Genomic DNA, 22,678 nt, shown 5'->3' on the forward strand with positions numbered 1-22,678 from the left:
AAAATAGGCACATAGACCAGTGAATCAGAACAGAGGACTCAGAAATAAACCCAAATACTTACAGCCAACTGATCTTCGACAAAGCAAACAAAAACATAAAGTGGGGAAAGGGCACCCTATTCAACAAATGGTGCTGGGATAATTGGCAAGCCACAGGTAGAAGAATGAAACTTGATCCTCATCTTTCACCCCTTAAAAAAATCAACTCAAGATGGATCAAAGACTTAAATCTAAGACTTGAAACTATAAAGATTCTAGAAGATAATATTTGAAAACAATTCTAGACACTGGCTTAGGCAAAGACTTCATGACCAAGAGCCCAAAAGCAAACACAACAAAAACAAAGATAAATAGATGGGACTTAATTAAACTAAAAAGCTTCTGCATGGCAAAAGAAATAATCAGCAGAATTAACAGGCAACCCACAGAGTGAGAGAAAATCTTCACTGTTTATTCATCTGACAAAGAACTACTATACAGAATCTACAAAGAACTCAAACAAATCAGCAAGAAAAAAATAAACAATCCCATCCGAAAGCAGGCTAAGGACATGAATAGACAATTCTCAAAAGAAGATATACAAACGGCCAACAAGCATATGGCAAAATGCTCAACTTCACTAATTATCAAGGAAATGCAAATCAAAACCACAATGTGATACTATCTCACTCTTGCAAGAATGAGCATAATAAAAAAATCATAAAATAATAGATGTTGGCGTGGATGCAGTGAAAAGGTAACACTTTTACACTCTTGGTGGAAATGTAAACCAGTACAGCCATATGGAAAACAGTGCAAAGATTCCTTAAAGAACTAAAAGTAGATCTGCTCTTTTATGCAGCAATCCCACTACTAGGTATCTACCCAGAGGGAAAGAAGACATTCAACAAAAAAAATACTTGCACGTGCATGTTTATAGCAGCACAATTTGCAACTACAAAAATATGGAACCAGTTCAAATGCTCATCAATCAGCAAGTAGATAAAGAAAATTTAGTATATATACACGTACCTATACACGTACATATATTGTATTTGTCCTACTGTATATGTGACAATATCTAACACAGGTTTGCAATGAATAGAGGTTAAATAATCTAAATAATTCAAAAGAAATGGTGATGAGAATAGAAACTTTTTCATAACAGCAATAGTTGAAGGATTTAGATAATCTCTCTATCTTAAAGTCAAGTGTATTCTATAATATAGCCTAATCACAGGAGTAAAATCCCTCATATTCTCAGTCCCAAGCAATATTCAGTGTCTTTATACTATCAGGATAAGTTGGGGGCCACCTGAGAACTCTGCCATCACACAGTCTCCTCATTATACAGTAGAAAAATAAGAGTGTTTATTGCCATGTAATCTTATGGTAAGAATTAATGTTTTCTGCAGTGCCTAATAGTTAATATTCAATAAAAGTTATTACTTGTAAATATATCAATAACGGCAAATTAATCCATCAACATTTAGGAAATTTTCTCTTTCTGAAAGAATCAATTTATACAAACATTAACCCAAAATGCATGAATTAAGTCATTGTATGCTTATACTGCGTACTTTCAACTCCTTTTTTTTTCTTTTTCTTTTTTTTTTTTTTTTTTTTTTTTTTTTTGAGACGGAGTCTCGTTCTTGTCGCTCAGGCTGGAGTGCAGTGGCACTCTGCTCTCTGCAACTTCCACCTCCGGGGTTCAACCAGTTCTCCTGCCTCAGCCTCCTGAGTAGCCAGGATTACAGGCGCCCGCCACCATGCCTGGCTAATTTTGGTACTTTTAGTAGAGATGGTGTTTTGCCATGTTGGCCGGGTTAGTCTCAAACTCTTGAACTCAGGTGATCTGCCTGCCTTGGCCTCCCAAAGTCCTGGAATTACAGGCATCTGTTTTAAAGAATTTAGCTAAAGTCCTTAGCATAAGAGCTCACAAAAGTGTATATATGAGATAGCAGTTTCTTTACTCTTTGAATTATAGGCTACTAAGCAGTTGAGAGGAGGTGTTAAATCTGTGTTAATAGGTTCCTTAACTATCTTTTCTGTATTCCCAAGTATTCTTACTCAAAATATGATAGTGAATCACCTGGTTTCTCATATGTGAAGGGGTTTACTTTTGATCATTGTTTATCCAAGCATAAGAATTGATTTTCAATAATTAAGGCTCAATCCATGCTCCTTTGTAGCCATAACTTTGGGTACCCTTTACCTGTATAACCAGGTAAAGATGTTAATGGCTAAAAACAACCATCCTCACTTTGTTTCCATTATAGTGTGGAGAAAAAGCTTCACTTTTTTTGAAATCAGTTCAGTAGTGAACAGAATGTTAGTTTATGTACATGAATTAACTCTAAATGTTTGAAAAGAAAGATGAAGCCCCAAGAATGTATAATGACTTATTGAAATGCACCTAAGAAATTACAGGTTGATAAACTCTTCATTATGATATTGTTATTTATATTACAAAACCAGAGCCTTTCCAGTGATGAGGTATGAAACTGACAATTCCTCCAGAATTCATTAGTTTGGTTACCATAGAGGAATTCATCCATGAACTAGGTCTTTGCTATTTGTGTGCTGTTACTAATTTTTTCAGGTTATTAAATTGGTAGAGTGAAAAAAGCATTGAACCTGAAAGTTACTTTCTGCACTATTTAACTGGATAAACTTGGCTTTTAAAATTCGTATTCCATAATTTCATCTGTAAAATGAGGCAGTTGCTTTAGACTAAGTTTCCCTAAATGCCGCTACAACCTATATTCCCAGGAAATGCAACAGAGAGAGACCATTATTTCTGATCACTTTTTTCGTTTTTTTCTCTTTCCAAATTACATTTTCTTTTTCATCCTTTTGCAGAACATTTACTCCCAAGTGTATTAGGACTATCAAAAAATGAAAAATTCATGCCTTCAGATTTCTTACAGAAAGTTGAATAAACCTGGTGTACCATGATTCAAATAAGAAACTTTGTAAAAAAAAAAAGAAAAAGAAAAAAAAAAGTATAGCAATTTCATTCCATTTTGGAATATAGAAATGCAGAAATAATGAATCGCTTCATAGATCAGTAAAGACACAATAAAAACTAAAAAGTAGGGCAACATTATATTACTTATATTTATTTTTATGTATATACTTTTCATTGATTTAGTATAATATACCATTTATTTATTAAGACAAATCTAACTTACATAATTGAAAAGTAATCCATTGCCAGAATTACTTACTTATCTGTTCATCTATGAACTATTACTTATGCTAGACCTTGTGTTACAAGCTGCTAATTAACTATTGGGAAAAGCAAGCATCTTCTCCATCTACACGGGATATACTCTTACTGGAAGAACAGACAAAAATTAAGTATAATCAGATAACAAATGTAGAATGTAAAAACTGTAATAAGACTCAGAAGACAGAATACTATAAACACAGCACACAGGGATCTGACTTGGTTTGGAAGAATCGCTGAAGGTTAATTGTGATAGGAGCATTGGACCTGGTATATGAAATATGCATGAATATTGTAGAACTAGGTGTATGTGTGTATGGGTGTATGTGTGTGTTTTGGGGAATGAGAGAGGAATGAGGTCAGAATGAAAACTGCAGGATTCCAGACCATATGGGACATTGATAGACCACCGGCAGGGGGAAGCATAAGGATCCTAACAAAAAATGCTGACTTGGACTGAGAATGGACAATGAAGATTTGGTATAACGTGCAAGAACAGTGTTCAGAAGAGATTCACGAGTTTCCTTATAAGAAAATGCAGTAATTCTGTATTGTATTTTTTATCTCAATGGATATGGGAATCTATTGAAAAGTCAAAAGCAAAGAATGCCTTGCTCTGATATTTGTTTTGAAGAGAATACTTTATAGTCAGGAGAAAGCAGTCAAGGCAAGATGTGTTGGAAGGCACTGAAGAAGTCCAGGTGAAGAATAATAGTAGGGAGAAAAACTGACAAAACACTAAGGTGGTTTTGGTAAAGGGACAAGGAAGGGATTAAATAGAGAGAGCCGGGCGTGGGGGCTCATGCTTGTCGTAAATACTTTCACTCAGAGAGGCTGAGGCAGGAGGATTTCTTGAGCCCAGGAGTCCAAGGCTGCACTGAGCTATGATCTGGCCGCTTCACTTCGACCTGCAGTCACCTGATTTGTGTGTGTGTGTGTGTGTGTGTGTGTGTGTGTGTGTGTGAATGTGAAGTTTTCTTCTTTTTTAGAGGCACAATGTCAGTCTGTCACCCAGGCTGGAGTGCAGTTGTGTGAACATGGCTTACTGAAGCCTTAACCTCCAGGGTTCAAGTGATCCTCCTGCCACAACCTCCTGAGTAGCTGGCACTACTGGTGTGCACTCCATGCTGATAATTTTTTTTTGTAGAGACAGGGTCTCACCAAGTTGCCCAGGCTGGTCTTGAACTCCTGGGCTATAATTATCCTTCTGCCCAAGCCTCCCAAAGTGCTGGGATTACAGGTGTGAGTCACTATGCCTGGTATGATTTACAAACATTTATCAATGGGTTTACTCTGTTATCAATTTCCATATCATGCAGCTCTTTATAGAGGCCATTAATATTAAAGCTGATTGAATAAACACCACGCATGTATATACTTCAGTGATACAGTAATTTGATTAGGAGACCAATTCAGTGACACTGCAAATGTTTTCTCTGAAATAGTCTGCATATGCATAGGATAATTTTTTTTATACTCCCTAAGCTTCTGACACCAAGATTAGCCTTGTAAATACTCCGATTGAATCTTCAGCACCAGGCCATTATGACTTCCTGCCTGCTTCTGAAGTTTTTCTTCTCTTTCGTTTTTTTTGGGTTTTTTTTGTTGTTGTTGTTGTTGTTGTTGTTGTTTTTTCTCCTTAGACGTTGTAAACATCTGGGACATGCATCTCACTTGGAAGCAAGAGAAACTCTGTTTCAATCAGCTTCCTGGGGTGTAGGATTTAGATCAAAGCCCAGTGGTGGCTGACCAGTTGGGTCTAAAATTATGAAATATATTTCTATATTCATTAGGATGCAGTGATGCAGTAACAGAAAGTCTCTCCTTAAAACTGTAGAAAGTAACATTTAAACATTTACATTAAACAGTAGAAATGCCTTAACCTATCAGTATGTCAGATGAATACTTTCAATTTTACCCACAATTTCCCCATCTATTTTTCCAGTTACCTAACTAAATAAAAGCAAATAGAAGACAAACTTTATAATTGGCACTCTATCAATGTAAGACAATACTGCTTAAGTGTTGACCTTAAGCTAAGAGATACTTCTTTCAAGTAATTAGTGTGAAAATGATCACTGATGCCATCTATAATTTAAGTCACACTAAGTGTTTTTGTCAGTTAATCAACATATATCATACGAATTCCAACTCTGAAGATAACACCAAGAAAATACTAGATGAATAATAATCTCAGGGTTATCAGGGTTAACAAGCACACAATGGAAACAGAATTATTAACTCAAAGATCAATTCTCCCCATATAAAAGCTAACTAAATTAAAATAAAATCTCATAATTTCATTTACTGTTTCTGTAACAGCAAAAAATCGATTTGCATTCCAGCCTTGCCACAATGGTTATTTCCCAAACTCTACATCAAAATCTTACCTAAGTTTGACTGTAACTGCCTCAAAGTTGTACCTTGAGAAACCTTATTTTCACTTTTTCATTTTCTCTTCTCAGCTCATAGGCAAACATACATTAGCGACAAATACCTATTAATATTTTTTGTAACTTTGCTAAGAGGCATCCTGTCTTTCTTTACACTCCTATCCCATTATTATTATTATTATTTTTTAACAGACAAGGTCTCACTCTGTCATCCGGGCTGGAGTGTAGTGGTGCAATCAGAGCTCGCTACTGCCGTGAACTCCTGGATTAAAGTGATCCTCCCGCCTCAGCCTCCTGAGCTACCAGGACTAGAGGTGTGTGCACAACACTCAGCTAACTTTTAAATTATTTTTTGTAAAGACAGGGTCTTACTTTGTAGCCCTGGTTGGTATCAAACTCCCGGCTTCGGGTGATCTTTCTACCTCCGCCTCCCAAAGTGTTGGGATTATAGGCATGAGCCATTGCACCAGACTAGGACATTATCTTATTTACACTATTCTAAACTTCATTCACTTTATTGTTACAGAAGCCTATATTTTTCACTAGTTCATTGTCTTCTTCCTACTGTCTGAAATATAATCATTGGAATAAATTTTTTAAATGTTGTTTGATCATATCAACTCTTACAAAAAGAAGTTGTAGATAGAAGAAATAAGCTCTAATGTTTGATAGAAGACTGAGGTGACTACACTTAGCAGAAATATTTTCTGTATTTCAAAGCAACTAGAAGAAAGGACTTAAAATGATACCAAAACATGGGAATGGTAAGTACTCAGCCAGGCATGGTGGCTCACGCCTGTAATCCCAGCACTTTGGGAAGTCGAGGTGGGTGAATCACCTGAGCTCAGGAATTCAAGACCAGCCTGGGCAACATGGCAAAACCCTGTCTTTACAAAAAATTAGCCAGGCGAGATGATCCATATCTGTAGTCCCAGCTACCTGGGAGGCTGAGGTGGGAGAATCACCTGAACCTAGGAAGTTGAGGTTACAGTTAGCTGTGATCATGTCATTGCACACTAACCTGGGTGACACGGTAAGATTCTGTCTCAAAAAAAAAAAAAAAAGTTAAAAATACTCAGTTGTGGAAATACCAAATACCCTGAATTGATCATCACACATTCTATACATGTAAGCAAACCCTCACCTGTACTCCCATACATATGCAAAATATTATATATTAATAAAAGAAAATAAGAAATGGAAAAAGAAAACAAGTCCTAATCAGTAAAATATAAATTTAAAAGAGAAATATTTCCAAATTTCACATCCTGATACTTCAGGTTGCTAATCTTAAATAAATTTTAGTAAGCGTACAAATTACGCAGAGATATTTTTAAAAATCCAGAATCAGAAATTCTCATAAAATCAGAGAGTCACCAGAATCTACACTTTAGCAAATATTTTAAGCAAGTCTAGCACAGCTCGCCCTAGAATATACTTTGAGAAACTTAATCCTAAGTCTTACCCACTGGTAAGTTTTGTGAACAATTTGCTCTATGCTCTAGCTAACAAAAATGGTTTTTTATATTTTTTTATTTTTCTGATTCTGCTATATGCTAACCCAATTGCCAAAATTTTACTATTTATGTTTTCTTTTTTTTTTTTTTTTTTTTTTTGAGATGGAGTCTCACTCTGTCACCCAGGCTGGAGGGCAGTGGCGCTATCTCGGCTCACTACAAACTCTGCCTCCCAGGTTCACACCATTCTCCTGCCTCAGCTTCCCAAGTATCTGGGACTACAAGCACCTGCCACCATGCCCAGCGAATTTTTTGCATTTTTAGTGGAGACGGGGTTTCATCTGTTAGCCAGGATGGTCTCGATCTCCTGACCTCGTGATCCACCTGCCTTGGCCTCCCAAAGCACTGGCATTACAGGCATGAGCCACCATGCCTGACCCTATTTATGTTTTATAATCCACTGCAAATTTTAAGTATCTACTGACTTTCATATATACTCTAAAGCCATCCCCAATTAGTGCCAGACATAAGTCATCCTTTTTCCCTGTGCAATTGTAGTCCTAGTTTCATATGACATTTATTATATACTGCTTGCACAGTTTTCGATTACTACATTAAAAAGTACCATAAATTTAGTAGCTCAAAACAACACTACCTTATAAATCACAGTTCTATAGGCTGGAATTCCACAACAGTGTTTTTGGCTTCTCTGCTCAGACTGTAATCAAGGTGTCATCTGGAGCTTAGGATCCATTTTCAAGCTCATTTATATAATTGGTAAAATTTAGTCCCTTGAATTTTTAGAGCTAAAGTTTCTATTTTGTTGTTGGCTGTTAGCCAGGAATACTCTCAGATCCTCAAGGATGTACCCAGGTTCTTGTCACCATAACCCCCTTGGTATCAGCAAAGAGAACCCCCATGTGAATCCATCTCACTCTTCTAATCACTCTGATTCCTCTTCTTTTACCAGCTGGAGAAAGCAATCTGCTTTTAAAAGGTTCCTGTGATTTAACTCAGGCACACCCGGATAATCTCCCTATGTCAATGTCAACTGTGCCATGTGATATAACCTAACCATAGGAGTAAAATTCCTTAAATACACAATTGACAATTAACACCAAAGTGTTAGAAAATCTTGAAACATTTTTAGCAATCTTGTTTTAATTTCTTCTTAAGTATATGTTTCTAGAGAACAAGGACAATGCATTTCACATTTTTGTGTACATGAATCACCTGCATCAAATACAATAACATTCAATAAATGTTGAACGAATGGGCCCTTCATGTGATAACCTCTTTTCTGATTCATTAAATTTAAATGAACTAATAGAATTGGACCTAGCAAAAGTAAATGTATCGTCATTCACTCTTGAAGAGATTGAAACAGTTGAGAACCTTACATACTGAATTCTCTATTTTATTCATCTTGGTGAATAATAGTACCATCTATCAAAGTCTCTTGCTGTCAGAAGACATAGCAAATGAAACCATCTAAAAATAAAACAGATAAAAAATTTTAAAATAAACAACTCTTTAACGTACTATGGGACAAATTTTTCAAGTGACATAATATTTGACTAACTGAAGAGCAAAAAAGAGGGAGATAAATAATCTTTCAAGTAATAATGAGCTAAATCTTTTCAAATTTGATGAAAACTATAAACCCATATACCCAAGCAGTTCAATTAACCTCAAGTATAAGAAATATGAAGAAAATCATGCAAGACACACCATAATGGAATTTCTTGCAATGAGTCAAAAATATTAAAATGAGAAAAAACTTAAATACCTCTAGAGAACCAGATAACCTAGAAAGAAATAGAATTTGTAAGTGAAAATTCTCCCACTATGAAACTTTAGAAGGATAACTTCCCTGGCAAATTCTACCAAATATTTAAAGGAGAAACCACACCAATTCTACACAATAGAGTATAGAATATTGAAATAAAATAAATACTCCCTACTCATGTTATATGACCACAATTAACACAATATCAAAACTAGACAAAGACATTGAGAAAAAATAAAACAACAAATCATACACCTCAATAAATGTAAAATTTCTCAATGAAATACTAACAAATGGAATTCAAAAGCATCTAAATATATTACTTTATGACAAAGCAGGGTTTTTCCAGGAATAAAGGTTGGTTAAACATCTGAAGATCAATCAATGTAGACTTTTGGTTCCAAAATGGCAGCATAGATGCAAGCTGGTTTCACCTCCCCGACATGAGGAAACAGAAAACAAATATACAGTGCTGGGATTATAACCAGCACTATTCCAGAACTCAAATATGAGGATGTCAATTTCCACAGCTACAGAAAAATTAAAAGCTCTGAGAAGATGGTAAGAGAATCAGATTTACATATCCATGATTCCCCATCCTCTGATCAGGAAGCATCATAAGTGCCTACAGACAAATATATCCCTGACAATGGTCAGAAACAAAGAGGGGAGGTAGGACTACTATCCCCAGCTCTGGAAACTCTGCCCTGTACCTTGGCCAAAGCAGATGCCAAATCAGAGTGGCCGTTCAGCAGCAACGTGCTGTAAGAGCTATGTGCCACAGATCCCCTAGCACAAACCCCTAGAGAGCCTTTCCACATGGCTGGGATATCCCATTTGTGACCTCCCCAATTCCATATTAACACCACTCTGATTGAGTCCTAGAGATGAGGCAAACTTTGGCTTAAGGTGCTGTATAATACCAAAAAGAAGACAGTGGCCTAGTGGGGAAAAAGTGTAAGAAATTCAAAAGTTAAATTACAAATAACCTCTAAGAAAACATATCCAATAAAAAAAAAGTCAAACATAGATGATTAGAATAAATAATGACTTATTTAATGCAAAGGCATAGATGTACATCCACAAGAAATGGCAACAAACATGGAACTATGTCCTCTTCCAATGAACAAAACAAGACACCAGTGACTGACCCTAATGAAATGGCAATACATGAGGACTCTAACCAAGAATTCAAAATAGCAGTTTTAATGAAACTCAGAGATCTCCAAGGTAATACAGAAAAGCAATCTAGAAACTTTATTAGAGAAATTTAACAAAACAATTGATATTTTTAAAAAAACAAATCTGCTACTTACAAATACATTTGCTGAACTGAAAAATTCATTGGAGGCTCTCAATAGCAAAATTGATGAAGCAGATGAAAGAATTAGTGTGCTTGTAGACAAGCTATTTGAAATTAGTCAGTGGAGAAAAAAAGAATGAAAAAATAAAGATTGCCTATAAGACATATAAAATTAATGAAGATCAAAGCAGAAATACATGAGAGTAAAAAAAAAAATACAGAAAATCAATGAAATGAAAAGGTTTTTTGAAAAGAGAAACAAAATTGATAAGCCTTTAGATGGACTAAGAAACTGAAGGGAGAAGACTCAAATAGACTCAGACACAAAAAAGGAGACATAACTGAGACCACAGAAATACAAAGGGTCATTATAGACTATTATGAACAACTATATACCAACAAATTTGAATACCTACAAGACATGGATAAATTCTTGGACACATACAACCTACCAAGATTAAGCCATGAAGAAATGGAGAAACTCAGTGAAGCAATGATGAGTATCAAGATTGAAGCTGTAAAAAGTCTTCTACCAAAGAAAATTCCAGATCTGATTTCTTCAGTGCTAAATTGTATTAAACATTCAAAGAAGAACTAATAATACCAAGTCTACTCTTCAAAATAATTGAAGAGAGGTAATATTGTTAAACTAATTCCATGAAGTCAGCATTACCCTTTTACCAAAACCAGATAAGGGCAGGCCAATATCATCGATAAACATAGATACAAAAATTCTCAGCACAACTGGCCAACTGAATTGAACAACTGAATTAAAAAGATTACTCACCGTGATCAAGTGGTTTTGTCCCAGGAATGAAAGGATATTTGCCATATGCAAGTTAACAAATGTAACATATCATATTAACATAATTAAGAACAAAAAACATACGATCATCTCAATAGTCACTGAAAATGTGTTTGATAAAATTCAATGTTCCTTTGTGGAAAAAACTCTCAAAAAAATGGGTATAATAAGAAACTTACCTCAAAATAATGCCAGGTGAGGCGCAGTGGCTCTCACCTGTAATTGTAACACTTTGGGAGGCGGAAGTGGGAGAATTGCTTGAGCTTATGAGTTTGACACCATCCTGAGCAACGTAGTGAGGGCTCATCTTTACAAAAACTTTGTGGTGGCAAGCACCTGATGTCCCAGCTACCCAGGAGGCTGAGACAGGAGGATCACTTAAGCCTGGAAAGTCAAGGCTGAAGTGAGCCTTGATCACACCATTGCACCCCAGCCAGGGTGGCAGACCAAGACCCTCTTTCAAAATAATAATAATAATAGCAATAAAGGCCATAAATAACAAATCCATAGCCAACCTCATACTGAATGGGGGACAAACTGAAAGTCTTTCTTCCAAGATCCTCAACAAGACAAAGATGCCCAACGCTTTACCACTTTTATTCAGCAAAATACTAGAAGTACTGGGCAAATAAATTACATAAGAAAAAGAAATAAAGGCCATCTAAATTAGAAAGGAAGACATCAAATCAACCTTGTATACAGACAACACGACCGTACATTTTGAAAAACTTAAAGTTTCAACCAAAAAAGTTAGAACTGATAAATGAATGTAGTAAGGTTGCAGGATACAAAATCAACATACAAAAATCAGTCGTACTTACATGTATCAACAGCAAAAAGCCTAAAAAAGAAATAAATAAACCAACCCCATGTACAATAGCTAGAAAAAATATAAATTTCCTATGAATCAATTTATTCAAAGATGTAAAAGATTTATGCCAGGAAAACTAGAAAACACTGATAAGAGAAATTGAAGAGGACAAAAAAATCAGAAGTATATTCCATGCTCATAGATTAAAATAATTAATATTGTATGGAATATGACAATAATATTTAAAGAAATTTACAGATTCAATACAATTCCTTGCAAAATACCATGACATTCTTCACAGAAGTAGAAAAACAACTTTAAAATTTATGAAGAAATGCTAAAGGCCCCAAATAGCCAGAACAATTCTGAGCAAAACAAAGCTAGAAGTATCACACTACCTGACTTCAACAAAAATCACAATGCTGTAGTAACAAAATCAGCATGTGACTGGCCTAAAAATAGACACATAGACCAATGGAACATAATTGAGGATCCAGACATAAATCCATGCATTTACAGCCAACTCATTTTTGATAAAGGCACCAAGAACATACAATGAAGACAGTCTCTTTATAAATGGTGCTTGAAAAACTACATAATCACCTGCAGAAAATGAAACTAGACCCTTGTCTCTAACCATATGCAAAAGGTAACTCAAAATGGATTAAAGTTCTAAACAAATGACTCAAAGCTATAAAACTACTAGAATAAAATGTTGCGAAAAATACTTCATGACACTGATCTGAGCAAAATTATTTTGCATAAGACCTCAAGAGCACAGGCAATCAACACAAAAATAGACAAATGGGATCACATTGAACTAAAAAGTTTCTGCAAAGGAAAAGAAACAATCAGCAAAATGAAGAGAGAACCCACAAAATGGGAGAAAATAGTTACAAACTATCCATTTGACAAGGGATTAATAACCACCATACACAAGGAGCTCAAACGACTCAATAACAAAACAAACAAAACATCTGATTTAACAATGGGCAAAATATATGAATAGACATTTCTCAAAAGAAGACATGCAAATGGCTAACAGATAAAAATGCTCAACATCACTTATTATCAGAGAAATGCAAATCAAAACCACAATCAAACATTATCTCAACCCAGTTAGAATTTCTTTTATAAAAAAGACAAGGAATAACGGATGCTGGCTTAGATATGGAGAAAGGGAAACCCTAGTATATGATTGGTGGGAATGTTCATTAGTACAGCCATAGGGAAAACGGTATGACAGTCCCTCAGTAAACTAAAAATAGCACCACCATGTCATCCAGCTATTCCACTACTGGGTATGTATCCAAAAAAAGAAAAAAGGAAATCCATATATTGAAGAGATAGCTGCATTTTCATGTTTGTTGTAGCATCATTCACAATAGACAAAATGGAATCAAACTAAGTGTCTATCAGTGGATTAACGGATAAAAGAAAATGTGGTATATATACACAATAAAATATTATTCAGCCATAAAAGGAATGAAATCCTCTCATTTGCAGCTCGATGGATGGAAGTGAAGGTCATTATGTTAAGTGAAACAAATATCACATGTTCTCACTTATACGTGGCGGCTAAAAAACCGTATGTCATGAGGATACAGAGTAACTGGTAGTTATAGCAGAATAGGATGGGAAGTGGGGAGGTGGGTACAGAGAGGCTTAATGGCTTCAAATACACACGTAAAATAAATAAGACTGGGTGTTCATTAGATTAGTTGAATGACCACAGTTAACGTTAATTGGTTGTACATTTCAAAATAGCTAGAAGAGAATAATTCAAATGTCCATAGTATAAGGAAATGGTGAATGTTTAAGTTGATATATTTTCCAGTCACCCTAATTTTATCTATACAAATGCATCAAATTATATAGGCCATGAAACTATGTACAGCTATTATGTATCCATTTTTAAAAATCAATTAATTAATTAAAATGTAAAAACTATAAGTGAACATAAATAAAAGAAAAGCATTCAAAAAAATAATTTGTAATATCAATAGACTAAAGAAGAAAAATCACTTAATCATCTCATAGATGAAGAAAAAATGTGACCAATATTTAATCTTATCCCATGATAAAAAGTTTGAGCAAACTGTGAGTAAAGGAAATGTTTCTGACCTTAGAAAAGTACATTATGACAAAATTTATAGCTGATATGATTTGGCTGTATCCCCACCCAAATCTCATCTCGAATTCCCACATTTTGCAAGAGGGATCTGGTGGGGGATAATTGAATCATAGGGGCAAGTCTTTCCCCTGCTGTTCTTGTGACAGTGAATAAGTCTCACAAGATCTGATGGTTTTAAAAACAGGCAGTCCCCTGCAAAGGCTCTTTCATTCTTTGCCTGCCAACATTCACGTAAGATGCGACTTGCTCCTCCTTGCCTTCCACTATGATTGTGAGACTTCCCCGGCCGCGTGAACTGTATGTCAGCTAAACCTCTTTCTTTTATAAATCGCTCAGTCTCGGGTATGTTTTTGTGAGCAGCATTAAAATGGACTAATACAGTAGGTAACAGCCCAATGGGAATGACTGGAGTCTTTCCCTATAGTTAAGTACCAGGTAAGAGTGTCCACCCTCACCACTTCTATTCAATATGGCAAAGAATCTCCTAACCAAAGCTATAACCCAAGAAAAAGCAATAAAGTCGCTGGGATTCAAAGAAGTAAAAACCAAATTTATTGTCATACAACATTGTCATGCTTAGAAATCTCTTAAGAATCTACAAAAAAAGCTATACAAAATAATCAGTGAGTTTTGCAAGGTGGGAAGACATAAGATCAAAATATGAAAATCAACTATGTGTGTATATACTGACAATCAACAACTGGAAATAAAATGTGGAAAATATTACAATTTACAATAGGGTCACAACTAAATAAAATAATGTAAAATAAAGAAATAATATATAAAGATAAATCTGATACAATATGCAAGACTTGTACACTAAAAATTAGGGAATATTTCCAAGAAAAATTAAAGAAGATTTAAAGAAAATGAGCGCTATAATGTATTCATGGATCATAATACTCAATGTTGCTTAGATGTAGTTCTCCACAAAATGATTACAATGAAATGCCATTCAATATTCTCATAGGGTTTTTTGTTTGCTTGTTTGTTTTATTTGTTTTTTTCCCCCAGAATTAAGAAGCTAATTCCAAAGTTCATATGGAAATGCCAAGATATCTGAATAGCCAAAACAGCTTTCAAGAAAACCAAACCAAACAAAACAAAGTTGGAAGACTTAAATCACTCAATTTCAAGATATTATTAAGCTACAGTAATCAACTCAGTGTGGTTTGGTGTAAAAGTAGAGAAGTAAATAAATGGAACAGAATAGAGCACCCCATGATAGATCCACGCATATATGGTCAAATAAACTTTGATATAGGTATGAAGGCAACCAAACGGTGAAAGGGTTGTCTTTCAACATATGGCAATGGAAGAATTTAATAGCCTTCTAAAAATATAAATTTTAATGCACATCTCATGCCAGATACAAAAGTTAATTCAAAATCAATCATCGATCTAAATGTAATGCCCCAAACTATAAAATTTCTAAAAGAAAATAAGAAAATCATTGTAACTTCAAACTATAAAATTTCTAAAAGAAAATAGGAAAATCATTGTAACTTTAGGATAAGTCAAGATTTCTTGTATATGACAAGAAAAGCATAATCTATAAAGAAAAAAAAACAGAAGCATTGAACTTCATCAAAACTAAGAACTTCTGCTCTTAAAATACACTCTTAAGAACATAAAAAGATAAGACATACATCTGAAGAAAATCAAATCACTTATCTGCTTTTCAAATCACTTATCTGCTAAATCACTATTTTTCAGAATATATAACACTCTCAAAACCTAGCAATAAGAAATAAACAGCACAATAATAAAATGTGCAAAAGAAAAATTACCAAATAAAATTAAAAGGTGGCAAATAAACACATGAAAATATGTTCAACATCATCAGTCTTCAGAGAAATGCAAATTGAAACCACAATGAGATATAACTACCTTAACTAACCATTAGATTAACTAAAATTAAAAAGACCAACTATACCACACGTTTTTGAGGATGTGAAGGAACAGGGATTCTCATACACAAGGAACAGGGATTCTCATATACTAATGGTAGAAATGTAAATGGTACAACCAATTTGGAAAGCAATTTATAACTTTCCTAGAAAGGTAAACATGCAGCCACCAAATGACTCAGACATTCCAATCCTATATATACACCCGATAAAATGATAGTATGTCTAGAAAATAACATTCAGAGCATAGTTATTGTGGCAACCAAAAGCTAGATAAAAACAGAATGTCTAGCAGGAGCTTAATGGATAAAATATAAACTAATCTATAGTGATACACAAAAACAGTACATCTGTAGTTGTTTGGACACAGGGATAGTGGAGCAAGAAAAGGCACAAGGTAGGAAATACCAAGGGGTACAAGGAAACCGTTGGGAGTAACCGAATGTTCATGGTCTTGGTGGTGGTAGTGATGGTGATGGTTGTAGTACTGTATACATATATCAAAGCTTATCAAATTACATACTTTAAAGATGTGTGTTTTAGTGTACGTCACATACATGTCACTCATATGTCAATAAAACTGTTTCTAAAAATGAGGGCTGAGATTGATAACCAAGAGACATTCCTCCTGAGTACATGGAGGCTCCATCAAGCACAAGTATCCCTCAGAAGCAAGGGGATACAGGACAGAAGAGTTCAAGAATATTCATTAAAGGCATTCTGAACACTCAACTTTGGGAGGCCCACAGCAGGTAAGAGTGAAACTCCTTGAAAAAATTCAGGCTTTCAATTACAAAGACTGAGAGGTTAGGGGATGTGAGCCAAGACAAAGGCATTCAAGGCTTTTACAAGCTACAGGGCCACTACCTGCTCAATTTAGACGAAGTCACAACAGTGCTAAAGAGAAGTCTGGGGCATGGAACGTGGGGAACAAGATGGGAGAGCAAAGAGAACATCTCAGCAAATAAAAAAAACCTGGATGCTGAGTTACAATGCATGGAGAGATACCCCACAGTTCCAAAAATTGGCAGTTTCTCTGTGAAGCACAAGCAGATCTCTGAAATCACAGCAGTGCTTAGAACCTAAAGCCTGTATCAGAAAGTCCTGATGCCATTTTTCAAAACATTTGAAGCCAGTGTTGAAATGAATCAAACTTAAACTTCAAAAAACCAGCAAACTATAGATCATCTTTTTTTTTTTTTTTGCTCCCAGTTTGGCAGTCTTACTTTCTAAAGATAAAAATAATGTATCTTACTCTCATTGTCATCGATTTTTTTGTTGTACCAAATACAGATTTGAGATTTGTAGTACAAATTCAAATAATCTAATCTATTTTAATTAAAATACCTTAAGAAAAAAGAAGGTGTGGCAGAAATATTTGAAGATATAATTCCCAACTTAAAAACACTCATAATCCTCAAATCCAAGAATCGTATTTAACCTCAATCAGAGCAAATAAAAACAAAACTACACTTTACTGGAAAGGCTGATATGGGAGAATCACCTGAGGCCAGGAGTTTGAGGTTGTGGTGGCTGTGATTACATGTGTGAAAAGCCACTGCGCTCCAACCTGGGTAACATAGCGACACCACATGCCCCACCAAAAACAACAACAAACAAAAGCACACCTAAGCACATTATAATGAAAACACCAAAAGCCAAAGATAAAATGTAAGCATTAAAAGCACCCAGAGGACAATGGCACTCTATCCACAAGGGCAAAGTATATGTATGATGACTTTATTAACTAAAATAATGGAGGCAAGAAGACAAGACAATACAAATAAATCTTCAAAGTGCTAGAGGAAAGAAAGTTTCAATCTAAAATTTTATATCCATTGAATATATCTTTAAAAAATTAAAGCAACACAAAGACAACCTAAGAATAAAAAAAGTTGAGAGAATGCATCTTCATATAACTGTACTAAAGAAATACTAAAACACAACACAACACAACAAAACAAAAAAAACCTTAGTCTGAAGAAAAATAGCACTAGATGGGACTCCAATTCTGTAAGAAGGAATAAAGCAAGAAAGTAAATAAAATCATGCTACCCTAAGTTTCTAAAATGTCTATTCAGTAGTATAATAATATTTAATGCTCTAACTTAAAGACAGAAGCAACTACTGAAAAAAACACACAGTTTAGTTAAAATATCAATATAGAATATAAAGTAATATATTCATAATATTTAATTTACTAAAGAAAATAACAGAATACTTGAACAAATGAACAAAACAAATAGAATAAATATGCAAACAGTACCAAGTTAGGGGATTTGAACCCAACACATTAATTATTACGTTGAATGTAAATGGAACAAACTTTTCAATTAAAAGGCTAAGAGTATCCAACTGTGTGTTTAAAGTGTGCTTAAGGTATTAGAAACCATGTTTTAAACTAAGGACACTTTTAATTTAGATATTGATGGGTTAAAAAAGTAAGGCAGAAAAACCTATGCAATACAAAGATTAAGTAGAAGAAAACAGGCTTAGCTACATTAATGTAAGACAAAATAGACTTAAAGACATAGACATGGAAAGGTGCATCATATAATAACACAAGAATTAATCTATCGAGAACAAATGGCAAGACTAAACATGTATGCACTAACAGAACTTCAAAATATACAATAATTGAATGAATTAAAGGAAGTAGAAAACTCTATATTTATAGTTGGAGATTATAGCACATATCTCTCAGTAATTGATAGGACAAATGGATTTTTAAAAATCTGTAAGAATAAAGCAGAGCTAAACAACACTACCATTATATAGACCTAAATGTATTTGCAGATCACTACACACCACTAACTGCATAATGCATACTTCTTTCAAGTGCTCATAAATATTTTCCAAAGTGAACTATATATTCAACTATAAAAGGTATCAATAATTATCAAGAAATTGAAATCATACAGCGTATACTCTCTGATCACAACTGTATTAAATTAGATATCAATAACAATAAGATATGTAGACATTCCAAATATTTGGAAAATAAAGCACAGCTTTCTAAATAACTCATGGATAAAAGAAAAATTCATGTGAAAAATTGGAAAACATATTAATTGAAGAATTATAAAATGGAACAAAATATGGGGAACACAGTGAACATATTTCTTAGAGGGATATATATAGCATTAAAATACTTATAGTTCAGATACTTAGAAACCACAAAATAGGTAAAAGTTTATTTTCTAAACTCCCACCATAAGAAACTAGAGAAAAGCAAATTAAAACCAAAGTCAGTAGGAGAAAGGAAATAATAAAGATAAAAGTGAATTATTTCATTACTTAACGAAACAGACAAATAATGGAGAAAAACCAATGAACCTAATAGGAGTGTTTTTTATAAAATTAATAAAATTCATAGACCTCTAGAGAGACTTATCATGTTACCAAAAAAAGGAGAAGAAATAAATAACTGATAGCAAATAAATGTTGTAACTCGCTACAAGTTTATGGACCATGAGGAAAATAAAGTATTCTGACCTAAAGATTTATTTGAACAAATACAAAAAACACTAATCAAAAATTTTTAAAAATCTATACCTTGGACTTCACTTTAAAAACTCTTTTTCTCAAGAAACCACATTAAGACAATATGTAAAAACTGCATAGTGGGAAAAATACTCCCTTTACATATGTCTGAGAAAGCAGTTGTATACTGAATATATTAATAATCCTTGTAATTCAACAGCAAAAATACTAGAAAATAAATAAATATAGGCACAGTAGCCTCAAACTGGAAATAACTAAAATGTCCATCAATAGGAAAATGTATCAAAAGATATCATGGGAGATGCATGCCACATGATAATACAGATAAATTTCAGAAACATTTAAACAAAAAAAGCGAGACACTAGACAATATATACTATATAATTAACTTACATATATATTTAAAACAAAAAGAAATACAGACTGATAGAAATCAGAAAGGAGTTGCTGTCAGTGATGGTGGTAAAGTCCAATGTATAAATGTTTTGATTTTTTATTAGTGTTTTTTGTGTTTTGTGTCTGAAAAGTATGTATGACCCCAACTGTGTAACATTCTGGAAAAGGCAAAACTATGGAAAGAGTAAAAAGATTAGTGATTGCCAGAAGATTGGGGGTGAGAGAATGCATAGGTGGAGCACAGAGAGTTTTTAGGGCAGTAAACCTATTCTGAATAATACCATGGTATGTATTATAATATATATAATATAGTAACTTAATATATTATATATAATATATATGTGTCATATATGTATAATGATACATCTGTCCAAACCCATAGAATACACACCATCAACAATGAACTCTAATGTAAATTATGGACTTTGGATGATAATGATGAGTCAGTGTAGGTTCACATGATTGTAGCAAATGCACTATTCTGGTGAGGGATGTAACAAACAGCAAAGACTGGACATGTGTCAGAGCACAGAGTACAGGAGAAATCTCTGTATCTTCTCTTTGTTTTATCTTCTATATCTATGAAAAGTACTGCAGGCTACTTCTTTCCTTTGTAGGTGATTAATTCACTAAATGTGCCTGTCATGGGAAACAACCCAAAACAAGTTACGTAGCCAGAAGCTCATGAGAAATGGAACTATGATCTTACGATGAAGAGTCCACTCACTTTCTTCTTAAGAGAACAAGAACAGCATGTAGCATGAGTTTCTTCCTACAATAGGAAGTCAGTAACCACCAATTAATGACAAAATAACAGAAGACTGCAGAATAGAATATGCTATTCATAATTCCTAAAGATTCCCAACTATCTACCTCCAGTTGGGGCCCCTGAAATGATTCTTATTGTTATAATATGGTCACAACTGCAGGTCATGATCCATAATAAACCAAAGCAATAAACACCGGAACACTCCTGAAAATGCATCTCCTTACCTACCTGAATTTATGCTCTATTGCAAGAGCTTGCATAACTCCGATAGTGTTCAGCATAACTGATTAAATAGGACCTCCTGTGAACTTATTAATCGGTTAAGATGGAGAGAGCAGGGGTTGGATATTTCACAGCATTATATAGAAACACTATGGGCTTGAATTGATTAAATAGCAACACCCTTCTACATTACACAAAAAGTGCCGCGGTGCTGCATAATGTAGATTTGTTTTCAGCTTAAACTCCAAAAAGAAACTGAATCTTCCCACTAGGGAGAAGCAAGAATATTATCAATGATCCTTCTATTACCTCATCAAAGAATGTTGACAGAGCAAAATTAGGGCTGGACCAGAAGAGCACATTCACAGAGCCCTCACTTTAGAGACACAAAGTTATGCCACTATGTGCCTATCAAACAGTACACAATGTGGGTTCAGCTCCTCTTTTGACTTCAAGCCTGTAAGTGATATTGACCCTCTTTGCCATCAGATGCTGGACCATTCCTGGTTGTCATCTTCCAGTGTAAATAATCCCTTTATTTATCTTCAGTTACCTAGTTTGAGTGTGTCATCTCCTTCTTGCCTGTATCCTGACTGCTACAGACACAGAATAGCCACTCTTCTTTTTCTCAAAATATTTTCAAATACTTTTCCTTTAGTAGAAGCATAGGCTCAATTCAGAAAGAGCTACTGAAGAACATTAAGAGTCAAGATATAGGCAGAAGGAGCAGTCATACAAATAGATGTTTTTAAATCAGGAATTCAGAATGACATTAAGAATTTGGAAAGAGCTGTAAATATTATAGATAAGTAACTAGTGGTGGGCATTGTGTCAATTTTATTAGGGCAAAATCTCCATAACATTATTGTTGATAAAGATATGGTATTTAAAATAAATTTGAAGAAACATGTATGCAAAATATTAATTTCCTGCAAATTATACCATAGGAGCCCTGAGGTTAAAAAAATAATAATAATAAGCAAAAAATAAGAGGAGCCGAGGAGCCCAAGGCAAACAGGAAATCAGCAAAGCTTGAATAATGAATAATGTCAAAAAATCTGGACTGACTCAAAATATTTTCTTACCTGTTTTAAGTTAAAGTATTCCACCATGCCATCATGAGAAGGTCCATTAGGTTATTGTATCAGAACCTGGTGGTAAATTTTTATAATGTTTTTCATATGTGTAGTGAATCACTTTTATATAATTTGTTGAACTATTCATTTAATTCGAAACAACTGCCTTAAATTATTTTTCTCTCTAATATGGCCCTGTCCCTTGATCCCCTCGCTCGGCTCCTGACCAAGCTGTGCCAATCAGAATGCTTCATCTGAGAACCTGGAATTACAGTAAGAGACAGAATTACAGTTACACTATGTGTACAGAATATAGTGTGCAAATTTGGAAACCATGGGTAATCGTCTATCCTGTCTGTTGTGGGTCCGCAGATCCAGAGAAAGCTGGTCTGCTGAGGAAGGAGAATTAAGCACGTGTAGATGGACAGAAGACAAGTTGACAGTAAGAGAGAGAGTACCCTGAGTTTCTGAAAGCTGCCTACTTCCTCCTAGTAGTCTCCGGTGAGGACCAGGTACCTTCCTGCCAAATTTTGGTTCTGCAAGATGATATATTCATATAACAAACAATGCTACATAATTTATTTTTTTTTTCCGCTTAGCTTATGTTGACTTTTGTCACTTGTAATCATAGTCACAATACAACATTAACTTCCCAGAGTGCGGATCCAATCATTTTATCTCAGAAAGTAACAGCTTAAAGAATTTCTCCAAGATGGATGTTTAGATTAGGTGAACCAGACCAAAGGATTGTAGTCAAGATTCTTGGACTCTCTTCATCTAATTTGTCTTTAAGAGACCTTTTTCTTTATCATGATTCAACACATTATGCTTTTATTGCAATGCAAGCCAAGCACATGTCAGGCAAGATTTTGAGGACATTGGATTATAAGTACCATTC

The 22,678-nt window shown here is 34.4% G+C and overlaps 1 long non-coding RNA gene across 1 annotated transcript in view; it reads left to right on the plus strand.

Annotated features, from left to right (window-relative positions):
• Nucleotides 1-22,405, plus strand: part of LOC140712505 (uncharacterized) — a 32,565-nt gene extending 10,160 nt beyond the window's left edge. The window contains exons 2-3 of the long non-coding RNA XR_012094109.1: nt 22,012-22,053; nt 22,153-22,405. This is a non-coding gene — a long non-coding RNA (uncharacterized lncRNA). The remainder of the gene's footprint in view (nt 1-22,011; nt 22,054-22,152) is intronic.
• The last annotated feature ends 273 nt before the right edge of the window (nt 22,406-22,678 follow it).

The sequence above is a fragment of the Chlorocebus sabaeus genome, chromosome 9, assembly GCF_047675955.1.
Source record: "Chlorocebus sabaeus isolate Y175 chromosome 9, mChlSab1.0.hap1, whole genome shotgun sequence".
NCBI classification, from domain to species: Eukaryota; Metazoa; Chordata; class Mammalia; order Primates; family Cercopithecidae; genus Chlorocebus; species Chlorocebus sabaeus.